This window comes from Pinus tabuliformis, chromosome Q (assembly GCF_031772625.1).
Source record: "Pinus tabuliformis cultivar Carrire ecotype Pingquan chromosome Q, CPIR1, whole genome shotgun sequence".
Taxonomy (NCBI): domain Eukaryota; kingdom Viridiplantae; phylum Streptophyta; class Pinopsida; order Pinales; family Pinaceae; genus Pinus; species Pinus tabuliformis.
In genome coordinates, this window is record NC_142296.1 from 1,287,285,396 (window position 1) to 1,287,310,098 (window position 24,703).

At 33.5% G+C, this 24,703-nt stretch overlaps 2 long non-coding RNA genes and 1 pseudogene across 10 annotated transcripts in view; 2 read left to right on the forward strand and 1 right to left on the reverse strand.

The window, feature by feature from the left end:
* LOC149224540 (uncharacterized) overlaps positions 1-19,114 on the forward strand; it is a 167,620-nt gene extending 148,506 nt beyond the window's left edge. For 3 of the 8 annotated variants that reach the window (XR_016249519.1, XR_016249520.1, XR_016249518.1), the window contains 2 exons: positions 17,138-17,183; positions 17,267-19,114. This is a non-coding gene — a long non-coding RNA (uncharacterized LOC149224540). Of the gene's footprint in view, positions 1-17,137 lie in introns of all 8 variants that reach the window. The other 5 variants (XR_016249523.1, XR_016249522.1, XR_016249516.1 and 2 more) reach the window with 3 other exon arrangements.
* Positions 19,115-19,736: 622 nt separating this feature from the next.
* The window catches only part of LOC149224541 (uncharacterized), a 66,494-nt gene continuing 61,527 nt past the window's right edge, over positions 19,737-24,703 (reverse strand). The window contains exon 4 of one of the 2 annotated variants that reach the window (XR_016249082.1): positions 19,737-20,661. This is a non-coding gene — a long non-coding RNA (uncharacterized LOC149224541). Of the gene's footprint in view, positions 20,680-24,703 lie in introns of both variants that reach the window. The other variant, XR_016249083.1, reaches the window with a different exon arrangement.
* Positions 21,734-24,703, forward strand: part of LOC149224542 (protein EXORDIUM-like 3 pseudogene) — a 30,021-nt pseudogene continuing 27,051 nt past the window's right edge.

Here is a 24,703-nt window from a genome sequence, read left to right on the forward strand (position 1 = left end):
GAGTACATGTATGGGTGTGCTTGGAAGAGTGACTTGATGAGGAAGATTGATATGAGACACTTTGGAGTGATGGAGTTACAAAAATGATGATGCCTTGGCGGCAACACTTGGGAATGGGTTGAGGCGAGACTTAACCACTTTTTACACATGGATGGATGAGATAGGTGTATACTTGTTTCTATGGCAGACTTGAGGGATGCCACATTGCAGAGATGATGGAAGTTGCTTCATGAACCTGGATGTGGCACATCGAGAGTCGAGTTTGATGAGAGGATCTCTTCACTTTGAGGAGATGGATTTTACACATATGGATGATGATTTTGGGAAAGATGCGGCTGATTTCATGCAGCACATTGATACCAAACATCATGGACAACATGTTGCAGATGAGATGAAGACTACTTCATGGACCTGGACATGGCTTATATGGAGATGGATTCTTGATCGAGTTGATGTTGTGACAGGAGTCTAAGAAACAACTGATGATGGCATGAGAATGTGCATTCTCATGGTTTGTGCATGACAGTTGGATTAGCTACCCAACTAGTTCAAGTCATGGGGGCTATAGCAGTGTACAGAGATGTGTTGGCATTATGTTGGAGTGTCATGATAGCAGTTCACCTGATAATGATACATGATGAGGTCAACAAAATATGTTGCAGTAAGCATGTAGCTTGAGTTGGAGGGGCCAGCCTCTCATAGTGGGAGCAGTATGTGGAGATTGCAATGGATGTGATTGATGATCATGGATTGAGGAGACTTTCCGATGTATGACATACCGGTGGGTTATATGGCATTGGTATGGATATCTTGGTGATAGATGGTTGCTTGGATGAGAGATTATTGAGGACGAAAATGGTTTTAGGTGGGGGAGAATGTAAGGACCACGAGCTGCAGGCGAACGTGAGTGGGGGAGATGAGTGGAAGAGCTGCGGCACGGTGGGAGAAATGTGATAAATATGACCAATTCTGAGAGCATTTGGATATATAGGCCATGGGCGGTCCCAGCAGGCCAACGAGCGGACAGACCAAACACTAGACACACGGTGGTTGGGTCGGCCGACGGGCAGGCCGACCTGTTCGGAAAGTTAAACGATGGGTCGGCCAACATAAAGGACACAACGGTTCAACATTGGGTGAGCCATATATATAAAATGGATTGGCGTGGAGCTAATTCAATCAAGCAACCAATGCACAAAACATCCAAGGGTGGAGAAGAAGGTGCGAGGAGTTTGGCACTAAAATAGAGGCGTAGTGCATGTCGTTCGGCCAAAGAACTCACACCAAAACAAACGTGCGAGCTGAGGTACAGGTTGAGGGCACCACAGGGCAAGCAAAGGCGCACGGGCAGACGCACACGGGATTCTAAACAGGTTGTTCAGGAAGTCATTCGGAGGGTTGAACGAACGGTCGTGCAGGGCTGAACGAACATGCAAGAAATCGTTCGGTGAATCGTTCGGAAGGTCGTTTGGAGGATCGTTTGGAGGTCGTTCGGAGGTCGTGCGGAAGGTCATTTGAGGTCATTTGGAGAATCGTTCGGAAGGTCGTTCGAGGGCACAGTAGGGTGCCCGCCCGAATAACATGAGTTGGGGAATGGTGGTTCGTGCGGAGTCTTGAATGAGTGCACGGTGAACGACTCTCCAGTGGAGACTTGGCGAGTTGGGCGTTTGGTGGAGAGCGTCCGCCAGTGGACGAGTTGAGAGTTTGGTGGGAGTGCTCGACGAGTTAGACGAGCTGAACGAATGTGTTCAGGTGAACATGCGGAGGAAAACGAAGAGTTGGGCAGAGTCGTTCGAGCGACCGTGTGGGCACGCTGACGCGCTGGCTGAACGCGTTGTGCCGGTGAACGTAAAAATATTTGAAGTGTAAATTTGGGGTTTCTTCAAGATTGAACTTGTATCTTGATATATTATTATTATGGCAGACTCATTACAGGGAGTTTCCCCTCCCAGTTATACTATTGTGCATTTATGTTAATGCTGATGAATGTTTAATTGTTGTGTTATAATGAATGAATGTACTCAGTAAAGTTGAAAAATAAACTAAGTATAGAAGTAAGGCATAGTCCATGACCGTGAGTATTGGTGAAAAGAAAAAGGTCAGTGGTGCCGCACCTCCTATAGTGCAGTTGAAAGAGTATCGCTAGTGTAGGGGCGTGACAGGAGGGATCACGGTGTTGACCAACGGGGATATATTTGGTTACTGGGATAGCCTCGTAGTAAAGGCACTTATGCTCTGATTAATGCCCTGAAATTTCCAGAAAAGGAGGCTGCTATCCTTTCTCATAGTATTGAGATATCCAAAGCTCAATATGAGTAATGATGCTCTACACTGAATGTTTGACGCAGGAGATATGACTTTGTTAATGGTTTGACGGAATATCTGTTTCAATTTTCTTCAAAATAATAATCGTAGATTTTGCAGTAATTTGTTTACTCTCAATGCGTTAAAGTTATATAAAATTGATTTTGTCGAATCAAATTATTTATTATTATTATAACACATAATATTATTATTATTATTTATTATAACGAAGTCGCAGTATTCAATATTACATATAGCCAATTAAATTAAGTAAAACTAAGTTCAACCATCCTTCTTCAATATTTCTTTTATCAACGTTTACTAGTTTTTCCAATATTACATATAACCAATTAAATTAAGTAAAATTAATTTCAATTATTGTTCTTCAATATTTCTTTTATCAACGTTTATTAGTTTTTCCATATTTTTATACGGTTTATGCGAAAGAAAATTTGATTTTGAAAACCATTTCCACTTTTAATTCACCATATATATATATAGAGGTAGGTTTCTTATAATTTTATTGCATATATTTAAATTTAATACCTTGTATATTTGAATGCATTATGGAGGAATCGCTCAAACTTATATGTTTGTCATAATTTCATTTTCTTTCCATTGTCAATGTTAATATATTGTATATTTCAATGCCTTTCGTTGCATGTTTTTTAATGTTAACATATTGTATATTTCAAGGCCTGGTATATATTTTATATCATAGAAGAATCACCCAAATACAAAAGAACCTCCTTTACAAAGTAATAAATATTTTTCAAATCAGTTTTGCATTATTTGATTTTTTAATAATTAGATGTTGAAATCAGTACATCTTATTGTTTTTATTTATATTTTAATGGTGAAATCAACGTAAATATATGATGCCTATCGTTTATGTCATTGTTGAAATTATTGCAAGTTCTTATTTTTTATGAATAAAATTGATGCTTCTTATATAGACCCATTGATATTTATTGAATACAAATTGTGTTACATAAGATATTTAACGTGGTAAAATGATAAATATTTAAATTTTTACATTGCAAAAATCAGGTATACTGACTAAACTAATTCAAGCCTAATCCCAAAGGTATCAAAGGGAATTAAGCCCGTGATCTCTCAATGGGTCATTCCAAATGGCAAGGTGTTTTAGCAACTGGACCTTAACCTATTAAGCTAACCCTTGGGGCTAAAGTCATAGTACAACTTAGCATAAGGGAGATCTGTAATTTATTTTATGTTCAACTTCTATTTAATTGATTGTCTTTCTTATAATAATAATAAAATAATCTCAAAATAAAAAAAAAAAACCTATTAAGCTAACCCTTGGGGCTAAAAGCAAGTCATGGTACAACTTAGCATAAGGGAGATGTGTAATTTATTTTATGTTCAACTTCTATTTAATTGATTGTCTTTCTTATAATAATAATAAAATAGTCTCTAAATAAAAAAACATTGCTCTCTATAATAAAAAAAGGAATAAGTATGGAAGCTTTTTTCCAATTAAAAGAATTATAAAACATCAATAATCACATTCTCATTGGGTTTGCTCTTATTGATATTGTTGTCAGATATTAAGTAGATAACGTAAAAATATGTTTCAATTCCTAAAAAAAGGTGAATGAAAGTAAAAAAATTCAATTACTTTCTAATAAAATTAAAACGGAGAATATATAATTCATTCCATTTTTAGTATACTTCCTAATCTACGAGGGAAATGTATAATTTTTTCCATGTTCATTATCTAATTAACACTTGTTTCTTCTAAAATTAAAATAAAATATTATCTAAATTGAAAAATAATATTTAATGTAATAAAAAACAAAAGAATGAATACATATTGGGTTAGTTTCAATTAAAAATATTCTAAAATATCAATAATCATATTTTCACTAGATTTGATCTTCTTGATATTACAATATGTAGATATGGTAAAAAATTATTCTATTCTCATTCTTAATCATAAATAAAACATCTAAATACCTCTGTAAAATAACATAAATTATATCAATTTTAAGATAAATAAAGTATTTGAAAGTAAAATTTTTTTATATTTTCACTTTTAAATATAAAGAATGTTAGCCACCTAATCTGTTACAGTTAGGGTGGATAATTAATGCACATCCAAAAAAACCCTTAAACTAAATCCAATAATTTCATTATTGTATTTATATGTACAATTTCATCATTCTTAGTGTAGTTAATCAATTTTCCAATATTGTGATTCCAACAACGCCCTCTAAATACTGGAATCTGCTTGTTGTATTTCGATACCTGAAGAACCTGTGTGCATGGTAGAATTGGACGTTCTGTTGATACGGTTGATACCAATGTTCACAAGAAGAGTTTCACCTTGACTTCAATAGTGTAGGTCGACTATGAACCTTTCAACCACCATATTTCGCGGTAACCGAGGATGGATTCACCTTCATTTCAATTCAAATCAATGATCTTGCAGAACTGGAAGGTATGATAACTATAGCTCTTGCGAAGCGACATTCCTGCGCGTGGCATTCTAATTTTCGCGGAAATTGTCTAGAATCTGTATATTTCATAATATTATTTATCATTATGAATGAAAGTGTGCACGTGTGGTCTTGAGAACAATTGTTAGGATCTTTTGAAGGAATTATTGTTGATCTATTATGAGAAGATAGTTGGTATTACAAATCATCATGCGAAGATGATCTAACCATCGATTCTCCCCTATTTATATTGGAATTCCACGCTACTCAATCAATTGGCTTGAATACTACATTTAGTTAGAATTGGCCTTTTTCACTAGAACATTAAGTAGTGGTTCAATTAGTATTCAATATCAGACTAGATTTGTACTGCATTGATTGTACGGGGCTTCATTCAATGAACCTCTAACATAGCGTGTGTTCGTGGTATACTAAATAATACCCTTAATTTTGATTACATATTGGAAAATATTTCTAAAAATCACTTTCTTTAACCCCCTAACAAGACTAACCCATTACACCTTCCCAATTTAAAAAGTCTCTACTTTCACTAGATATTGCAGGTATTTGTTTTTTCATTAACATTTTTTACGCCCTTTTATATTTATATCCCTTTATTTTCATTAACAATGGTAAGCATATTCTACACCTAGAAAGAATAACCTAAATACAAGGTAGTTGAAAACTTGAAAGTTTCAATAAAAAAGAGGCAAATATAAGTTGGTTTATTTACAAATACATGTTTTGAAAATTTTTAATGGAAAATACATAGATTTTAACTCTCAATTACATCTATCTTCTATTGAATACTAAAAAAGATACACTACAATAGTTCAAAATAAAACCTCGATAACCAACACAATGGCACACCTTTCATCTTGCTTATAGAATAGGAAGAGGAGATAAAGTACAATGAATATGGACACATGAAAAATCCTATCTAGTTGGACTTTGTCAAATCATAGCCCTAACATGATCACCTAGTGCACCATAGTTGCATGGTAAGAGTGCCAAGTAAGTGTGTCTCCATCAAAAGATGAATTGGAGCATGCAATAATGCATCCCTTCCTTGAGATCTGTGTCCTCTACCTAAGATGGGAATTTATCATGCATAAGTATTCTAATTGACTAAGGATATGTACCCTCTTAGTAAGAATATATCATGCATGCTAAAAATAACAAAAGAAAAGCTCTTATAATAAAAAAAATCTATCCAAAACTGAAATTGCTAAATTTGAAACAACATCTAAACTAGAATTAATTGAAGGTGTGACATGCATGCCCTTAGCATGCATGCACTCTCTTCCAAACAATAGTCTATTTTACTATCTCCTATGGCATGCATGTGACCTCTGCCAAGCAATAGTATGTATCACTATCTCCTTCACTTTCATTCAACCTATTCGTCACTAATGTAAGGAAAGGGTGAAGGTACCATATTTGTTGTCTTCTCTACTGCCCCATCATTGGGAGGATCACTAGTGTAGAAACAGGTAAAAAATATTAACACACACATTAGACATAGATCATAGAGGTATTAGTAATGTGATGCATGCTTATTCTAGAGAAAGGTTGTTTGGGAGCGGGAGAAGAAGCAAGAAGCGAGAGTAGAAGCGGGAAGTGGGAGTGGAAGCATGAGCGAGGAGTGACATTTTCAAAAGCTCCCAGGTTGGGAGAGATTTTGGGAGTGAATTTTATATAATATATATTTTTATATTTTTTGATACATATATGTCAAAAAAAGCTTGTAGAATGATGAATTTATGATTAAAAAACATAAAAACATGGATTAAACCATATAACATCATTCATCTAGTAGTTATAATCTTCATCAACCACAGGTCCACAATTACAAGTTCTCATTTATATAGCATGTAAGTGTGCACATAACCAAAATAACATCTAGTGCAACCCATCTCTTAACCAAAAATACATCAACAAATAGGCTCTGGATGGCCTATAACATCCAAAGAAATCATGCTACAACAAATACCTACATATCATCAAAATCATTTCCTATCTTGGGATCTTTGTCTTTAATATCACCCTTTAAGCATTAACATAAGATAGAAAAAACGTAGCATGTCAAGTCAATATTTCGTTTGAGTGACAAGTACATTTTTAGTAGGGTCATGATAGAGGAGTTTGACAACCAATGTCACTGTAATCAAGGCACATAGAGGGCTTGGTTCTCTTGATTAAATACAAGTTCCATACCCTAGTACATGACAAAATCCAATGGAAACATTGCAATCCCCCCAATCCTGAAATCCTGAAAAATTAATAAGTCTGTTGGATTTTAAGTGAGATCTAAAATTCTACTTTCTCCATATGAAATCTAATGAGGTCAGAACCACTCTCAAACATCCTGAGTCATTTCATGGTAATGTTAAAAATTTAAGTAAAAGGATGAAAATGAAAGATAAAGGAGAATATTACTATGGACCTAATATTACCATATTTTTTTCTTTCTCCCTCCCACTCTCCACACTCCCACAATACTCTTGAACCTCCGTTTATCCATCCCACTTGTTTTTGGCCTCTCCATGGCCAATGTATTGTATAAACAATAACTTATAATACACATATTGTTATACAACATATAAAAACCCTTTACCACCTATTATATGATCAATATCTTATTTCATTTTTTCCTCATTTTTTATGCCTCAATATGAACACACATGATATGGTATTTCTTTGTCAGTGAATCCCCCGTGACTGATTGTTCTTATATGAATTTAGTTTTCTTGGGTCGGTTTTATTTGCAACAATATCAAGAATATCAATATTTTGTAGTAAGCCTTTCTAGTTGATTTTGCATTGTAAGTGGGTGCATTTTCGATTGAAGATGACACCCTTTTCAACGTTGATTGCATGTTTGTTTCTGATAGGAAGTTGAATAAAATGATGAGACTCAATGATTTGTTAGAGTTATTAGGCACTTTAATGTTTTCTCTTGTTCATAATAGTTTTCAAATCAGCAATGACACTTTCTCTAACATGCAAATTGGTATACAAAATGTTCAAGAAAAAGATTGAGTTTTTGGAGCTTGAGTCTGAGCTACAATGAGATGATCTACAAAGGAAGAGTTGTAATTCTGAACTAGTTCTTGTTCATAACAAATCCATGTTAGATCTTGACTCCCATTAGTAGTTAGAGATTGATCAAAATAATGGAGTCATTTCAGGAGTGGTTTTGCATGCCGATGTGAATGTTCAACCTACACTTCCCCAGACCTTCATCAAACATTGGGAAGAAGTTGTGCACAAGAAGAAAAGAACTAAGGATGTGTCCTTTTATATTTCAAAATATTCCAAATTTTTGCATACAAGTGTCAAGGTTCAACCTACACTTCCAAAGACCTTCATCAGACCTTGGGAAGAAGTTGTGAACAACAAGAATAGAACTAGACTCAAATATGACAAGGATATGTCCTTTTATATTCTAGAATATTCCAAGCCATTCTATCTTTGTAGCACTAGATTCCTTCAAGATGATCCATCTTCGCTTGCTCCAGTTGCACAACAACCAAACTTTGTCAAATGTCAACATCGTGATCAAGTTGGTCATGTGAATGATCAATTTTTTTATCTTCATCCTTGTGAGCATTGTGGTAAGCACACTCATCATTCAGAAGGATGTTACAAAAACAAAATTCCCGCAAGAACAAAAATTCACTTTGGATGGATCACTTCTTGGCAATGGCCTTTAACAACCAACAAGATATGACAGTCATACCACAAAATTTATTGTCGAGTATTGGCTAATATTGTAGTGAAGACTTCTTCATCTTCTCTCCTTGTATTTGATGGGGGTAATTGATGGTCATTTAGCAACTTCAAAGATTCATCATTGAAATATTTATCAAGTGAGCTCAAACCACAACCTGGAACTATTGTCTGAGTATACAACAAGAGATAATCACAACCAGATTTAGAGTTGTAGCCAAAGAAAGATGCATGCTCCATGACCATGGTTTTTTTATTAATGGTGTTCCCAAAACTAACACCTGTAGAAGATTTTGGTTTCTACTATAGATTTTTTATTAGGGAGCACTTCAACTAGTAGAAGACTTCAACTTCTAGCTAGATTAGGAATTGTTCTAGGAACTGCTTTGATATCTCCAGAGTTGGTGGTCAACTTTAAAACACCATTAGTTGACACCTCGATTTCTCGCACCTTTTGGTTTTTTTATGGTTTTCTCTTAAAAATAACGATTTCAAAGAGTTTATTAAGCCATTGGCTATCATGCATTTTTTCATTTTAATTCTCTCTTTGGACTCTCATATATAGCCCTTTAGATACGCGAGGGAATGTTACCCACCTAATCCGTTAGGTTTCTGTTAGACAGTTAATACATGTCCCAAAAACTTAAAAACTGAATCCAATAATTTCATTGTTGTATTTATATGTACAATTTACATTATTCTTAATATAATTGAATTCATTTCTAATATTGTGATTCCAACAAAATATATATATATATATATATATATTAAAAATATTTAAATACAAAAATTAAATAATCTATTTTATATATACCACGATTAAATATTTTAATATCCAAAAGAAATAAAAGGAAATAAAATTATAAAAGAAATAATGTAATTCATTTCAGTTATTTGTAGTATATTTAAAATTAATTGAGATAAATTTAAAATAGTTTGTTTCAGTAATAAATAATCATATCTTTCTTATATCTATTTTTGCGGAGGAAATAACCTCACCAAATACTTGTTCACTTCGAAAATATGCATACATTCATTTAACTGAAACCATGACCAGATCAACGGGAATACATTTCATTGTATTAACCACGGGATCATGTCACAATCAATAGAGTTCAACGTTTCCTAAACGTTATGATGGTGAAGCATGTAAATTCAGGTTTGGATTGTTAGTGGCTTGTGAGACAGGCAATAAAGGGGGCACTGCCCAATCCAAGTGCTATCTCTAATCTCTTAAAGCATAAATATAAACAATTATAAATTAAAATATAAATTATTAGAGAAAATATTGGGATATATTCACTAGGCACGAGTACTTTTCAAACTAAAGACAAAAAAGTTTTAAAAAATATATTCATCATAATTAAATATATTACTAAGAATATTTATGTGATATAGATAGTTTAATTAATAGAGGGAATGAATAGTTTTCGGATATTTTTTCTTGGTCAATTTTGTTCAAAACTATAAGTTTAAGACTTTGAAAATTGTAAATTTAAGTTGTTTAATATAAAAAATTCTAATTCTTGGAGTTTTTTAGAGTTTGAATCTATTTCTATATTTCTATATTTATTCTTTCTAAAATGCTCTTCTTTTATCATCATTCTTTAATCCTGATGATGGATCCCATTTGGGATTTGAAACGTTGGTATAAAAATGTTCATACTGTGGATTCTCCGGTCACTGATTCAAAAGATACAAACCACAGATCTCTTAAATCCAAAATCTTGTCCCTGTACGGAGGGGATACCTGGAGTGAAATCCTTTTACTCGAAAGATTTAGAGTGAGGATAACAAGAAGAGCTGCAGTTTCTAAAATGCTCTTCTTTTATCATCATTCTTTAATCCTCATGATGGATCCCATTTGGAATTTGAAACGTTGGTATGAAAATGTTCATACTGTGGATTCTCCGGTCACTGATTCAAAAGATACAAACCACAGATCTCTTAAATCCAAAATCTTGTCCCTGTACAGAGGGGATACCTGGAGTGAAATCCTTTTACTCGAAAGATTTAGAGTGAGGATAACAAGAAGAGCCGCAGTTTCTAAAATGCTCTTCTTTTATCATCATTCTTTAATCCTGATGATGGATCCCATTTGGGATTTGAAACGTTGGTATAAAAATGTTCATACTGTGGATTCTCCGGTCACTGATTCAAAAGATAAAAACCACAGATCTCTTAAATCCAAAATCTTGTCCCTGTACGGAGGGGATACCTGGAGTGAAATCCTTTTACTCGAAAGATTTAGAGTGAGGATAACAAGAAGAGCTGCAGATTCTAAAATGCTCTTCTTTTATCATCATTCTTTAATCCTGATGATGGATCCCATTTGGGATTTGAAACGTTGGTATAAAAATGTTCATACTGTGGATTCTCCTGTCACTGATTTAAAAGATACAAACCACAGATCTCTTAAATCCAAAATGTATTTTAAATAATAAGAACTCATAGTCTTACTTGTATTGTTAAATTTTAAGAAAAAAACCATTTCATCTACTAGTTAGACTACACCTTAATTATGTAATTGACTAATTAGTAATAACTATATAATATAATATAGTTGTAAATTTTAAAATTAAATTGAATAACCCCTAATGAGGGTGTAAATGCAGATGTTATGAGGGCCTTGGAGCCTGTGCCCATCACCCCCTAGCACACACTCATAATTTAATAAGGGAGGATTCAACATACCCTCGCATGCATGGACATGTAATGCTCTAGTTGGCGGTTGTTTTATTAATTGGCTTCGATGGGCATTGAGACATCTCATGGTGAGTGGAGAGGAAAAAAGGGGAGGTCCTTAACCTCCTGGTGTAGTTTTACTGCTAAAGCTGTGTTCCCTAGTTTCCTTGTGCTGTGGGTGGCAGTTGGACATGAAGGTCTCAGAGATGGTCATCGTGTTCAACATAATTAGAGGGAAATTGTGATGGTTCTTTGGATGTATAGTCTTATGTATGGTTGTTGCGAGATTGTTTGTGGGGGGGATTGTCAAGGGCATCCAATATTAAGTGTGACATGAATTTTTAGGTTTGCTTCTCTATTGTACTTGGGTCCCTTCTTTCAATGGTTAGCTGTGTTTGGGTCTATTATTTTAGGGCTTAATTCTCTGCGTTTAAACTTTAAATTATGGCTTATGTCATTTGTTTGGGGTGGCTTGTCCTTTTGTTTTTGGGCATTGCTTGAGGCCCCTGTCTAAGGTGTAATCTACGGAAGGTGAGGTCAATTTGAATTAAATTAAGGGGGTTATGTAGGATTAAACCTATTCACTGGTTATATAAGTTTCACCTAGTGGAGTGTGGTGCATGACTAAAATTTTGGGCTTCGACGTATTTTGGTCGTTATATGGATGCTCATTTGTCCATTGTTAATGGTGAAAGGGTCTTAGTCGAGGAAGTTGTATCCTTTGTCTAACTTTTTGGGTCATCTGTAGAGTCCGAGGCAATTTTCTGGAGCTTTTGTGATTATCTTATCTATTGGTTCTCGAATCAGATAGATGGGGGATCTTGGTAGTTATCTTGTTTCTTTGTAGGTAAGGGTATTCATAGTAGTTACAGTAAGTGTGCCCCATGAGTCTCAGTTATGCCTCCAAGACAGAGAATGAGGTGAAAAGGGCGGGGGTGGCGTGGGAGATCCCAACTAGAGCAACAAGGCACTAGAATCTTTTCTGATGAATCAACTTCCACCTTTTTCAATGTTATTCTGTTGGACACTTGTAGGGAAATTCACAGATTTGAGACTCAAGTGGGGGTTTAGAGACAATCTCTCTCAAACTCTGAGCTCATGGATAATATGTTTGCATGGGTTCCTAACCCTGTGCACACTAGAGGCAGGAAGAAGTAGAACTTAAACTCTATGGTTCTTCATTGGCAAATGAATATCCTATTAGGCCTAGTCTTGAAGGATAAACAACTAGATCAGTATAATATTCTTGCGTCCCTAGAGGACATTACGAGGATGTTGAGACGCTGGTGATTTTGATTGGACATAATAGACTCTTTCTTGGCACATGTGGAAAGCCCCATTGCATAAGAATTGGATGGCAGGGATTTGATGGATCCTCTTGGATCTAACGTGAGGGATCTTGCAAGTATTTCTTCCTCAGAAAATGACTAGTGAGCTCAATGGGTTGGTGGTGTAGTGGGATGTCTTTTGTGGGGGTTTATGGACTGTATTGGAAGGTATTTATCATCTCTTGGGTTCTTGTTCATGTGTTGGTATTCGTGGTGGTCTCTGACCCACTATGCAGTGAACTTGCTATTTCTAGTGGTCTCCTTGTCATATGTATGTTATCATGTCATGGCGCTACTTAGGCTTACTCTATCCTTTGGTGTACTAGTTGTGGAAATTTTTGTATGGTTCTATGTTTATAGTATGGGAAGATCCTTTGTTTTTCGTAAGTTTTTGATGACACTTGTTTCGGGGAAATTTGGTAATTATATTTGTATGGTTCTGTTGGGTACTGGGAAAAGCCAATTTTGGCTTTGGCCTTGATGTAATGTGGATTATGGTGTCTTTCATTTTTTGGAAATACTTGTAGCATGTTGAGGAGAATTTGTATCCTCCATGGGCATTCTGGAAATACTTGTGAATCTAACTTTTGATTAATACAAAGTTTAAATTAACAAATATATATATATATATATATATATATATATATATATATATATAATATTATCTTAAAACTATCTTAAATAATATATGTTAATATTAATAGTGATTATTTAATAGGTAACCATTAAAAAAACAAAAGAAAACGTCAAAATATAAAAAATTCAAAACAAAGATTTTTTGATAATAATATATATATATATTTTGTACTTAAACAATTTTAATAGATAACACATATGTTAAAGTATTAATAGATCCAATTATTATAATGAGTTCAACACTTAATTTACAAATTTGATTGTTTATTTTTTTTTAGTAAAAACTCTGTGTTAAAAATATTGTATTTGTGCAATGTTTTTGAGAGACAGCACCAATCATCAGGGACTGAAAGGGTCTATCAATGGTAAAAAGACTGAAAGGGTCTATCAATGGTAAAAAGACAATTCTCTTTGAAAGTCCTAATAATAAGAAATATGATTTTGATGTGTGAAAATCTACATAGTCAAAAATTTAAATGTTTTTTTATTATTATGAGTAAATAATTATTTTTAGAAAAAGTGTACATACTCATTATGTTTGAGTATTCATAATATTTTTTCTAACTTCTAGGCAGGGGCTAAACTATCATACAATACTTGTTTTGATGTAGTTATGTTTTACATTTATTAGTCATCATGGAAGTTAGCATAATATGTTTATGTGTATTTTTTTTTTACTTTGAATTATTATTCAAATTTTTAATAATCATTTATATAAAATATTATCTAATATTTTATATATATTATATTTTCATATCTCTATCTCTCTCACCCAATTATTATATATATATATATATATATATATATATATATATATATATATATATATATATATATATATATTAATTTATTCAATATTTCCCCCACCCTCAAAATCATGCAAGTTGTCCCATAATATTACATTTTGAAATAATAAATTAATATTTTACATTAACAAATTAAAAATTTGTAATTAACAAAAAAATCAATTTCGACCATAAATAAAATACTACAGTTTCTATATATATATATATATATGAGGAATTAAAAATTGGCTTGGTTTCACTTGACACAGGGTTAGTTCTAAATGTTACCACTATAACCCATAGGTGCCTACGCACGCACGAGTATGTCAAGGTGATTTGAACCTTGAATCTCTTAGTACAAAACATTTCATTTTCATGGGGCTTGTTAATTGAGCTATGCTAATATTATTAATATTACATGATATGTAATTCATTATATTTCAATTGACATATAATATTTAAAATAAAAAAAATATTAATAACAAAAAAATATTTTCATGTCAACTTGTTGTAGCTGCTACAACGACACCCAAATTTTTTAGCCTAACGCCCAAATTTTTGGTTCCACTCTGCTTCACTAAGTCTAATATATGTCTTTATGTTTCAAATTGATTAAATCCTTCAATGAACTAGCTACCATCAAACCCTATAGTTGTTGTTTTTTTCACTAGGCCCGTTGTCTATACAAACCATTGCTTTATCTTGGTTTATCTTCTTTTTGAATGCATTAGGGGTTAGGAGATTTTTATGTTAGCGATTCATTTTTAAAGCTTTATGTATCCTTGACACGCATTGGAATTAAAAAATCATGAATTTATTTTGCATGAGTGAGCATGATAACCTTTCTTTATTTTGGTTCTTATCCTATTAAATGCATTAGGGTTTGTGAATTTTCTTCTTTCATGATGCACCTTCAAGACTTATGTCTCCATGATATGCTTTGCAAATGATAAGCAAGAATCTTGCATTGTTGGCTATTATTCACTCTGATTTTCATTTTCTGATTTGCATCTTCAAGCCTCAACCTTCCAGCATTTCATGGCATTTTATGTCATGTTAGTTGCACTATCATTGTTGAAGATTGCATTCTACATTAATTATTTTTGTTTATTAAGTTTGTTCATGTTTTTGAATATTGAATTGGTTTTCAAACTCAAATATTTTTAGCCAAATCAATGCAAATTCTAACACTTTATTTTTTACTATTACATGTCATTTCTTTAAATGGATTTGATAATGATGCAATAATTAATTCTCATAAATCTGCTTAATTATGAGTAAATATTCATTTTTCACATTATTCGGGGAATTGGTTTTCAAGTAAATATATGAGAGTCATCACAACCATATTATACTTACAATCTCACTCATTTATTAAGAATAAAAAGCTTCAACATTCAAAATTATAAAAGTTTATCTTACTTAACACAATCCTACTAATGTTTATTATGTTTGGGAAATAATTTTTTCCCTTTCAGATCCAGCTAGTGCTTATTTATATCAATCTTTGGAGATGGAATAGATAGGATTTCAAAGGGACATTAAACCCTATTAAACCCTAATAAGCATGGAAACTTTGAAAACCCTAATTTTAAAAGGATATGGTAAAGGAGCCTAGCATGAACATGGAATCAAGGGTGTATGAAGATAAATGTTCATTACCTTTCAAGGTCATATGGAGGTTATTCAAACACTGCAATAAGAAAACCATTTAACATATATAAAGAGTTGATTTCAAGTTTAAAAAGCATTCTTTTGCTTGTGCTTCTAATGCTTATATTATTTCATTCATATTTATTTAATTAATAAATTATTACATTACTCTCGTAAATTATTTTCCACATTATATCTCATCTACTTTTCATTCTAAATTAATAGAATTGATTTCTCATTTTAATTATTGTAGAGATAAACATTACAAATCACAAGCATCATATATTCAACGCTATTGCAATAGAGATTAATACAACTGCTGCAAATAAAGTGTAATAGAAGGTGTATACGATTCTTTGAAATAAATAAAAGAGCATTGCACATATATTAAAAAGTTGTATACAATGCTTTGAAATAAATAAAAGAACATTGCACTATATTAAAAGAATACATAGCAAAACATAATACAAACAACGCATTAAAATATTGGTACATTGAATAGACATATTACAATTCATTGAAATAATAATAATAATAATAATAAAATAAATACATTGAAATAACAAAATAAAACAACACATTATAAAAGGACAGAAGATGATTATATGATAATGCAAATTATTTTGTAAAGAATAGATATGAAATGCGTTGGATATAATAATTAATGCGTTGAAAACCATGTAGTGCATTGAAAGAGATATGCCAAATACAATGGAAAGATATTAAGTATAACAATACGTGCAGAAGCATTTAAATAATACTTTTGGAAACTATGAAAGGAATCATTAGAACTATTACAAAGGGCATCATTCAAATGGTTTAAACAGTGCATTGTAAACCAATGAGAGAATGCGTTCTTTGCATGTATTAAAAATGTGTTCGAGAGATTTACTAATGGGTTGAAAGTATAATTAAATTAGTAAGTTGGAGATGATCATAAAATTATGCGTCTTAAATAATTCCATTATTACAATGTGTGGAAGATCAATCCAAAGATATTGCAATGAGTTGGGGCAGGAACAAAAGCAGTGCATTGAGGAGAATAAAAGCAGTGAATCGCAAATGAAATAAGTGATCATACAATGCATGGGATATAATATGGAAATAATACACAAAGAACCATGAAAACAAACATCTGAGCAATAATGAATACAAGCTACGTTGCATATGTTATGAATTGTGTTGTAGAGATAACCCGGTTGCATTCAAAGGATATAGAAAATGATTTCAAGCAATAGACATATTGCTCTTTTGAGATAATAAGACAATTATTGTGTTGGCGTATTAATACAATTAATTTACTACATCAGGAGAAAAACAAATTCGTTGTAAAAGGGATAATGCAATTAATACAACGTAGAGATAATATATCGCATTAAAAAAAACAATGTTTTGCAAAGAAAATATAATGCAATACAATGAAAGGATGTTTTAAACGTTGCTTTGGAAGAAATATATTAAAATCTGCATTAAAACAATAAATATGGACTTGTCTTGAAAATAATATAAGGTTTGGAATCATTAATCATTGACAGAAGTGGCTTTTGTGCAGGCTTTGAGAGGATTATGGTATGAAACTTCTGACCTTACTCAATGCGGTAAGTACCCAACCCTAAGAACTACCAATCTTAATATTTGTTTGTGTGATTCCTCTTCCTCTGCTTAGTGCAATCTATCCCAGGATTTCTCACGAGTAAAAGCAAAAGGAAGATGCATAGGACTCATGGAGATATCTTAAGATGCATTTTGAAGTGTTGATGGATTTTGCAGTAGTTGAATAGCTGACTCATCCATCCCGATGAAATCAAAATCCCTGTCACCCTTGTGCTCTTTCAAGATGAAATTGTAGATCATGGAAAAATGTCCTCATCTTCCATGATGACTGAAAGAACACTGATATGCTCATTCCAAAGAGAGCTCACATCAACGAAAGCAAGAAGAAATAGAAGGCTCAGAAGATTGTACAATTATTAACATCACTGGTATTTTTTGAAATCACCCAGGGATTTTCAAGCACGAGTTGATCGACATATGCAACCAGGGATGCAAACTCTTCCCATTTTCTTAGTATATATTTGAGCATTCTTATAGCAAAAAATTTGTTACGTAAATTACTTATTTATAATGATAAGATGCTTCTATTTTGTGATCTAATTTTTGGTTGCATGCATGCTTTGTAGGAATAGATCTAGTTGAAGCGGGGTAGAAGATTATTGCATTACACATCTTATGACTTTGCATTCATTTTATTTCAGTTGTTTTATTGTACTTATTATTCCTAAAGACCATAGGCATAGGAATATGTGAAAATGATATTGATCTTTTAGGAATCTAGCACTCCTTTAAAAAGTTGTGAAGGGTTGGGAGACACTTACAGGAAATTGTACCTTAGCTCGTTATTATTTTTCATAGTTTATTATGTTGAAGCATTTTATGTTTTATAATGTTGGAACATTTTATGTAGTATTCTAATTATTGGTTTCTTGCTTGTAGCAATAAAGATGGTTGGAAGCCTACTAAGTTGCATGAATTAGCTCACTGTGGCATTAAATCTATTGTCTTGTTTTAATATGAAAGTTATTGTTTTCTATTTATACAAGAGAAAAAGGTCTGCAGCATTAAATTTATTATCCCTGGTTTTAATATGAAAATTACTGTTTTCTAGTTATATAAGAGAAAAAAATTTCTGCAGGATGATCTATGCATATGAAAGTCTCATGAACCCTAAAAATTTAGTCACATAAATGTTTAAAGTGGTAATGAAAAAGTTTTATAAATAGAACGTCTCTGAAAATTGCAAAAGTTAATACTCTGAAAATTGAAAAAGTTAATAAAGTTAATACTCTGAAAATTGCAAAAGTTAATGAGGTATTAACTGGAGACTATCCCTTAGCTTGTTACAACTATCACCCTCTGCTTTCTTATTTAAAGTGATTAAGGCTTATTCATTTATGTGGAGATATTGTGAGGCATTTAAATGAAGGTCATGCATTATTAAGATGAAGTTGGTTTGAAATGGAGAAATTAATAAGTTTTTTTGATAACTATACAAGAGTTCTGGGATGAATTTGTATATGTGGTTTGGATTTACCTATTGCAGATGTCTCTAGCAAGCTTATGAATAACATAAATCCATAACAACAAGAACCTCGTACTATTTAAAAGTTAGAGCTATTGAGAAGGTTGATAGTCATAATGATTTGCATGCTCATGCCTCACAGCCTCTTTCATTTGTTTTATTATATTGTAATTTTCATGTTAATAATAAATAATAGGAATTAAAGAGTTGTGCATTTAGAATAGGAAATAAGGGAATTTGGAAAGTCATAGGAGAGGTGAACAATCACCTACCTATGTGCACTATACCCTCATGCCTTATTCCTCAAGGGGCTTTTGCCACTTCAATGTTTTAACATAGCTATATCATTATAGGATTTGATAGCATATGCTATTGGTAATTGATAGGACAAGTGATTGTGAAGCTAAGGTTTGTGTTTTGAAGATAATATGAACTACTCTCCTCCCAATATTGGGTCTTCACAGGCTTGCAATACATGTGCTTGGATTTATCAACATTTAATGAGAAGCTTTCTACTTATTGCATTGATTCCCATGCATGTTAGTGACACTTTCAATGACTATCCATGTTTTTATTGTTTATGCATGTGTGTCTACATATTGATTACATGTTAATGAACTATTTTTTGCATGCAGCTAATATGTTTTCTTTGAATCTCTGCTTTTCATTCTATGCAATGTTAGTAATTAATTTGTGAACTAATGTACAATTGGTTTCTAAGGCTTTCCTATTTATGTATGTATTAGTTTGTCTCAGTTATCTTATTCTCTCTTAAGGCATACTTTTCCTCATCATTTTGCAGCTACTTTCTTGTATTATGATCTGTAACCTATAAATGGGGGATGATTTAGTCCTCATTCTTTAGGCATTTTCCACATGGTTTCACATTTATTTTTCTGAATTTGAAAGCCAAGAGTAACACATACACACATATTGGCAGTGAGACCCACAAACAAACAGAGTAAGGTCTAATTGAGACTTTACACCGGAGATCCCCTAAAATTAATAGAATATTGAAAACTGCAACACAAATATAATAAATTTTTCCAATCTCTATATTAAATAACATAATTTTACATTGACTTTATATATGAACTTTTTTCGCTTATATTTTCACTTTTCGTTTTGACGCAGTGGAAAAGCACAATGGCTCGTTTCTTTTTCTTTGTTGGTTTACTTTTTATTTATTTATCTCCCTTGAGTCATCAATCCAAATATCGAAAGCTCTGAATATAAACACTATACAAATTAGCCTCAAATTCTTAAGGTAATATGCCCACACAGTTATCTTCGAGGAAACCAAACATTTTTTTGAATAACTTAAAACTAAAGGGCGTTCGTGTGCTCAGTATGGCCTTTAGTGTAAAGAGAAAAGACATGTGATCTGACGGCAACGGATTGAAATATGTCCCACAGTCCCACTTCTATCTGAACAAAAGCATACTAATTCACAGTTAGTAGAAAAGAGAAATCAGTGTAATCCGTTATAGGGTATCGGGTTAATATGGTGCTCTGGATCCAGGACTGAGGCTAACCACTATGCATAACTCTTCACAGTTAAATAAGCACCTCTTCTCTTTAACCTGGCCAGCATCTCCGACTACTAATTTACTTCAAAGAGTACCCTTTTGTTTTTTGCCCGGTTTTGCCCATTTTAGTAGGCTTATCTCAGAGTAGTCCGTTATTCTTAATAAAGTCTTTAAACATTTGAGAAAGATATAGACAGAAAAGCATTGACGATACTTTCATTATTCTCAAAATTTATGTCCTGTCCTGCAACAGAGATGCTTGCTATATATAACAAAAATTATAAATATAGCAATCCAAATTTTCCTTGTTCAAAAATGCATAAACTAGTCATGTAATTGCAGTACCTGAAGATGTGGTTACAGTGGCTGAAAGATTGCTCCCACTTTCTGGGAGTCACACGCAATCAATAAAGAAGTCGCCATCTCTCAACGGATATAATCTTTGACGGAATGTACATATCACCTCCGCTGCCATGGCAGATACACCTATCAGATATATATTTCTGGTTATCTTCAGAGTGAAGCGCTGCGGAAGCTCATTTTTATATAAATTAGAAAATATATTGAACCGAAATTGATTGTCTCCGAGAGAGAGCACGCATGTAGACAAATGTGTAACATATACGCGTGTTGACAAGCGTGCTCTCTCTCTTTGTCATTTCAACTTTGGTCAATACAAATCAGATGATCACAAACACAAGTTATGAATTAGAAAAGCATTGTTGGAAATTTCTGGTAATTTCAAACAAAAGACTGAATAGAGAGCTCTGTTTTGTCACAGGATCAAAAATTTGTTTTGCCACAGGATCAAAAATTTGTTTGCTGACGAAGAACAAAGTTTTTCACACACATGAAAAAATTTCTATTCATTAATAGAACAATCTGTTACAAAAGGATCTTCCTCTTAACAGAGGGATTCACCAAGAACTTCCAGTTCCACACACAAAGAAATTACTTTGTTTCAACTCCAAATTTTTACACTACTATGTGTAAAAATAAAACTTACATTCTTTACATATGCTTTGTTGCATTCTTCACATTACATTTTTCAACCAACAAAAAAAAACGTTACATTCGATGCTGCCAATTTTCTTTCATTGCTCAACGAACAAGGAAGAATTCCACGCTGTTGCGTGCTCCCTCTCTCAAAAATACTCACGCTGCTGAGCCTCCTTTCATTACACATATTCTCCACACAAATTTTTCTTCATACGCTCTGCTGTGTATTACAAAAAACTCCAGAACAAAAAAAATTACATACATTGACTTTTGTTTTACCTATGCACTAAGACAAACACCCGTGAGAATTAAAAAATAATAAAATTAAATTCTACCTATTTTTAGCATGGCGATACATTCCTTTTATAATTAACCCGGTTATACGGCTGCTACGGAGGTCAAACAAAAAAAACTTTTACTTCACTTCATGCAATGTCATGTTGCATGCATGAACGTAGTTTTGGATGCAATCAACGGTGGACAGTGTTCCTTTCGATCAAACGACTATCGCTTTCCCAAATCAAACGAATGTTACGTCCCGATGAAAAGTGGTTTTGGAAAAAGTACTGAGGACACGCATCAGCTCAGGGTTTTGTCGCGCGTCCGTTCGGAGGAAAATTACTTGCTCAGCAAAAGCGGTGCAATGAAAAGGTTGGCAGTTTTCTGGAATGTACGCAGCAATTGGAAATTAATATTTCAACACTCCCCTTTAATTTCAACTGCTGGGTTATCAGTGATACCCAAACATTTCCTCAAAAATTCAAAACTTTTCTGTCCCAATGGCTTGGTCAGAATGTCTGCAACCTGCTCCTGAGTCCTGCAATGTTTTAAAACAATTTCTCCACTGTTTACCAATTCCCTGATGTAATGAAACATGTCAATATGTTTCCTTATCTTATGAAACACAACATTCTTGGATGATGCAATAGCAGAGCAATTGTCACAAAAAATCACCGTTCCTTTTGCCTGCTCTTGACCTAAGCTCCTTAACATTCTTCTGATTCAAACTACTTGACATGCTAGTACTGTAGCTACCACATATTCTACTTCTGCTGTAGACAACGCTACAATAGGCTGTTTCTTAGAAGCTTATGAAATGGCTCCTGAATCCATGTGAAAAACATAATCGGATGTTCTTTTCCGATCATCTACACTTCCAGCCCAATCGCTATCAGTGTATCCAATTAAATCTGAACATTCTGAGACAGTATATAAAATGCCAAACCTTTTAGTACATTTAACATACCTCAGAATTCTTTTTGCTACCTGCCAATGTGCTCCTTTTGGCCTCTCCATGAATCTGGAAATTAAACTAACAACATACATTATATCCGGCCTAATTGCAGTTAAATACATAAGGCTATCAATTATGCTCTTGTACAAACTAGGATCAAAATCATTGTTGTTGTCCTCTTTGCTGAGTTTTAATCCCATCACTGTGAGAGTGATTGCTGTCTTTGCTGTCCTGCATGTTAAATCTTTCAAACACTTCATTAACATATTTTTCTTGTGAGATAAAAATCCCATTTTCATTTTGATCTACTTATATCCCTAAGAAGTATTTCAGCAAACCCATGTGAGTCATTTCAAATTCCTCTTTCATGACTACTTTGAAATTTTCAATGAGATATTCATCATTACCTGTGAAGATAACATCATCAACATATAACACAAGAATTAGAATTTTACCATCATTTTCTTTGATGTAGAGGGTGGGTTCTCCCTCACATTTGTCAAATCCATTTTCCAGTAGATAGGAATCTATCTTACTGTACCATGCTCTTGGTGCTTGCTTCAGCCCATAAAGAGCTTTCTTCAATCTGCACACTTTGTGCTCTTGGCCTTTCTTTTCATAGCCTAGAGGTTGTTCAATGTAAACCTCTTCCTTTAACACTCCATTTAGGAATGCTAACTTCACGTCCATTTGGTAAACTTTCCACTTGTTTTGTGCTGCTATGGACAACACTGCTCTCACTGTTTCCATTCTTGCAACTGGTGCGAAAGTTTCCTCATAGTCTCTTCCATACTGCTGCTTGTATCCTTTGACAACCAATCTTGCCTTCTGTCTTTCTATTTTGCCTTCAGCATTACTCTTGGTCTTGTAAACCCATTTAACTCCAATGACTTCTTTTCCTTTTGGTAGTTCAACCAAATCCCGTGTCTTGTTTCTTTCTATGGCATTAATCTCCTCATCCATAGCTTCTATCCATTTCCTATCCTTAATTGCATCTTCGAAATGAATATGGTCATCAACATGACAATATAAAGCAAACAAAGAATTCATACCTTCATCATAAATGTCACTTAAATTTCTGAATTTCTTACCTCTTTCATTTGGTGTACGAGTGCTTGAAGACGCACTTGAATTTCCTCCTTGTGGTGTGCTTGTAGAAGCACTCTCATTTCTCCTCAAGGGTGTCCCTTGCTGTCCTTGTGTTGGTGCTGCTATTTGGGGATGTATTTTAGCCATCTTCTTATCATCTTCATCATGAGACAAACAATTTTTAACATTCACTATTTTCTCTATGCTTCCATCCCAAGCTTCCTCTTCAATGAATTGAACATCTCTGCTCACAAAAAACTTCTTGGTAGATGGGATATACAACCTGTAAGCTTTGGATTCCTCACTGTATCCAATGAAAATACATTTCTCCCCTTTGTTGTCCAACTTCCTCCTTAGCTGATCTGGAATGTGTGCATAAGCCACACAACCAAAATCTTTCATGTGGGTGACTCCTTGCTTTCTCCCACTCCATGCTTCTTCCGGCACTCTGTTCATGACTGATTTTGTAGGGAATCTATTCAAAATATACGCTGGACAGTGTACAACTTCAACCCAATAATCATTTTGCAAATGCTTTGCCTTTAACATACTCCTCACCATATCCATGATTGTCCTGTTCTTCCTTTCAGCAACTCCATTTTGCTGCGGGGTGTACCTAGCTGTAAACTGCTTGTGAATTCCATTTTCTCTACAAAAACGTAGAAATTCCTTGGAGATATACTCACCTCCTCTATCAGTTCTTAAAACTTTGATATGCAGCCCGCTTTGGTTTTCTACAAGTGCTTTGAAATTTTGAAATTTTTCAAACACTTCACTTTTGTTCCTCAGGAAATAAACCCAAATCTTTCTTGTAAAATCATCAATGAATGTTAGAAAATATTGGCTACCTGCTAGTGATGGAGTTTGCATCGGTCCACATAAGTCTGAGTGGACAATCTCTAAGGGTGCCTTTGCCCTTATGCTTTTCCCTGATGGAAAACTTTCTCTGTGTTGTTTCCCCAAGATACAACCTTCACAAAGGCTATCTGATTTATCTATCAATGGTAATCCTCTTACCATTCATTTTCTAATCAACAAGTTAAGGCCTCCAAAATTGAGATGTCCAAATCTCAAGTGCCACAACCAATTTTCATCTTTTGGTTCGCCTTGAAAAGCCTCTTGTCTAATTGCTGCAATTACTTCTGTATCTTTTAAATCTGCCTTTATTCTGAGAGGGAACATCCTGTT